The sequence below is a fragment of the Aplysia californica genome, unplaced genomic scaffold (genome assembly GCF_000002075.1).
Source record: "Aplysia californica isolate F4 #8 unplaced genomic scaffold, AplCal3.0 scaffold00074, whole genome shotgun sequence".
In the NCBI taxonomy this organism is placed as follows: Eukaryota; Metazoa; Mollusca; class Gastropoda; order Aplysiida; family Aplysiidae; genus Aplysia; species Aplysia californica.
Genome location: NW_004797344.1, coordinates 493,690 through 496,961, shown reverse-complemented (window position 1 = coordinate 496,961; position 3,272 = coordinate 493,690). Strand labels below are relative to the sequence as shown.

General features: G+C 38.9%; 1 protein-coding gene across 1 annotated transcript in view; it reads right to left on the bottom strand.

Annotated features, from left to right (window-relative positions):
* The window catches only part of LOC101857236, a gene marked incomplete at its 3' end in the record, with an annotated part of 8,768 nt that extends 8,002 nt beyond the window's left edge, over nt 1–766 (bottom strand). The window contains 1 exon segment of the mRNA XM_013080075.2: nt 646–766.
* Nucleotides 767–3,272: the final 2,506 nt, after the last annotated feature.

Here is a 3,272-nt window from a genome sequence, read left to right as displayed (position 1 = left end):
TTATTATTATTATTATTATTATTATTATTATTATTATTATTATTATTATCAGTAGTAGTAGTAGTAGTAGTAGTAGTAGTAGTAGTAGTAGTAGTAGTAGTAGTAGTAGTAGTAGTAGTAGTGGTGGTGGTGGTGGTAGTAGTAGTAGTAGTAGTAGTAGTAGTAGTAGTAGTAGTAGTAGTAGTAGTAGTAGTAGTAGTAGTAGTAGTAGTAGTAGTAGTAGTAGTAGTAACTTAGTAGTAGTAGTAGTAGTAGTAGTAGTAGTAGTAGTAGTAGTAGTAGTAGTAGTAGTAGTAGTAGTAGTAGTAGTAGTAGTATGAGCAGCAGCAGCAGCACCACCACTAACTCCACAACCACCTATCCAATGTAATAAACAGTAATACTTAATTAGCATCGCATGTAGTTGCAGAAAAAGTGCAAGTAGCAATTACAGAAACATTTCTTTTATTTTAAGGACACCTTTTCTTGTAGTTTCTATGTTATGATTAACAAGCTGATGGTTTTAGAGAAAACCTTTTAATACTATTCGTGCTACTGTAATTACGTTGAAAGGTTTAAAAATAAAACGGAAGACAAACAGCAAAGAAAATATATATTTGAAATAATAACAACCAAACACCGCATGGAACCTCAAACGTAGCCTACCTCTTTCAGTTCGGTGGAAAAAATCTTGACTTTTTCTTTAGAATGTCACATTGCACGAAATAACTTCCTTACTTTCTCATTCGTACTTATTATTATTCACAGAGCTCTGTAAGCCAATTCAGTTGAGAGAAATGGCCCGAAACTGTTTGCCGGTGTATATTGAAATGTGATACCACTTGTAGCTGCTGAAATTGCATTGCTTTCGTTTTTCTTTTGAGTATGTGTGTGTGTGTGTAGGGGGGGGGAGTTGGAAGGGGGGTTGTTAGTTTATAAGGGGGCTTAAATTGCAGACGCTGTGGTGGAAGTTACATTTTTCCGGTTGTGCATATTTTGTTTTTGTGTTTGATTATTTTAATTTTTATTTATTTATTTTTTGCTTCTTTTTGTTTGTTTGTTTTTTTTGGTTTTGTTTTGTCTTTTTTATGGGCGGAGGGGGGGGGGGGGGTATATAGACAAATGTACCATGTCGTTTGTTTAAACTCAGTGCGACCTCCATTCAAGTTTAAAACAACTTTGAGCCCATATTTACTTAACTTTTAATGTCCCAAGTAATTCGACATTCTCTTTATTGTTTGTTAATAGATAATTTAAAAAGTAGCCTGCCCTTATTGCCATACATTGCAGCAATTTTCAGCCTTTGTAGTAGTTTTATATTAAATTCATCCTTCGACTTGAAATGGAAGCATAAAGAAATAAACAGCTTTTCACATTCGCTTTTATACACTAGTTTTGTTATTAGACCGTAAGCATGTAAGACAGCCTGGATATCCCTACAAATATAGTTTTACTTTCAATGTTCAAAACAACATTAATCAAAAACCCTGTATAAAAAACAAGAAGTAAAAATAAATCTGTGGCACAACGAAAAATATTTCGTTCCGTATTTTCTGAGGATACACCGTAGCTGGTCAGCTGTCATGGCGTCATGTAGCACCATCAATCATCTGTTGATCGGCGTCTCGAAATTTAGTTCCGCTTTGGCCTTAGCCAAAGTATATTACCTGTCCGCTTAATGAACGGGAGTCTACGTTAAGCCAATAAGGCTTTCATATTGTGCTAAGTGATTTAAAAGCGCATTTAACTGGTGTCTGTTGTGAAGCGGTTAGGTGGCTTAATCGTCTCAAGCAGAAGACTTTAGTTTGATTCCTGCGTGGGGAGAACATTTTGTTTGAGTAAGCTTATTATAATATCTAGAAAAAAAAATAGGATCGAACCCGCCTCCTGAATGCCCTAAGTTGTGTCGAAAGAGGCGTTAAACCCTTCATAAAAAAGTACATTTTACTGCGTACGATGTGTGTGATGGGTTCTATTTTAAGCTGCCGCTCGTGATTAGCGTCTTTTAAAAAGTGTTTATTGGGGTCATTACCCTTGGTGAACTTTACAATAATGAAATCTATACTTTCTGCACTCATTGGTAAACACTCCCTCCCTCCCTCTCTCCTTCTCTCTCTTTCTCTCTCTCTCTCTCTCTCTCTCTCTCTCTCTCTCTCTCTCTCTCTCTCTCGCTCGCTCGCTCGCTCTCACGCACACATACAAACACACACACAAACACACACACACAAACACACACACACACACACACACACACACACACACACACAGGCAAACCAGTGTGTGTGGTACAACGATTAAGCATTCAACCGTCGCACAGATCTGAGCTCGACTCCCGTATGGGAAACATTTTATCGAGTTTCTCGATCCTTCTGCTGGGACGTTGCATCCCTCTCAGTCCCTTAGGGGCTGTGTCAAAGCTTCCTAAATTATCTAACTTATGTCGATGGGGGCAAAAACAGTTAAAGCAATTGAGCGAACAAAAACACACAATGAGAGAGACAGAGAGAGAGCGAGAGACAGAGAACGAGGGGAGGGACTGGAGAAATGTAATCACACATACACATACAGAGAGAGAGAGAGAGAGAGAGAGAGAGAGAGAGAGAGAGAGAGAGAGAGAGGCGAGGGGCGGGGGGAGAAGAGAAGGATACAACAGAAAATCAGAGGCACACTGCAAGTTGTGCAGTGACACGTCGTTTCCCTATTGCACATTGTTGTTCACATACTAGTAATACTACCTCAATAGATAAACAACTAACCCCTGAAACGATATTGTACTTTATGGCTTTTTCAGAAATCGTGGTCAAAAAGCTGTTTTCCATCCCCAACCCCCACTCCTATTCCCATCATAAAGTCCTCTTTTTTCCTCAGAACTTTAAAAACTTTCGTCCATTAGTTATGTGTATGCACCCTTCCGATCGTACTGTTTGATCAGAACAAAGGTAAGAGCAACGTTTAAAAAAAAACCCTCAAAGAACGGGGGGTGGGGGGGGGGGGGGGGGGAGTGGATGTGTATGCATGCATGGGGGCTTGGGTAGAGGATGCAATGTAAATTCCTTTAGGAGAAAAATTAGTTACACCAATTAGGCGCTATGTACACTCAACGTGAACATACGGGATATCTTTTTTTCGGACTGGGGGCGTCTTCAGTTCTATATCAAACCTTTAACCAGTTTTTGAAAAGACTTGCGAAATAAAAGCAAAACAAAACAAAGCAAAAGAATACATTAAAACCCACTTATCAAACTTTAAACGAGTTTCCGAAAAAGCTTTAGAAAAAGTCCCCCCCCCCCCCA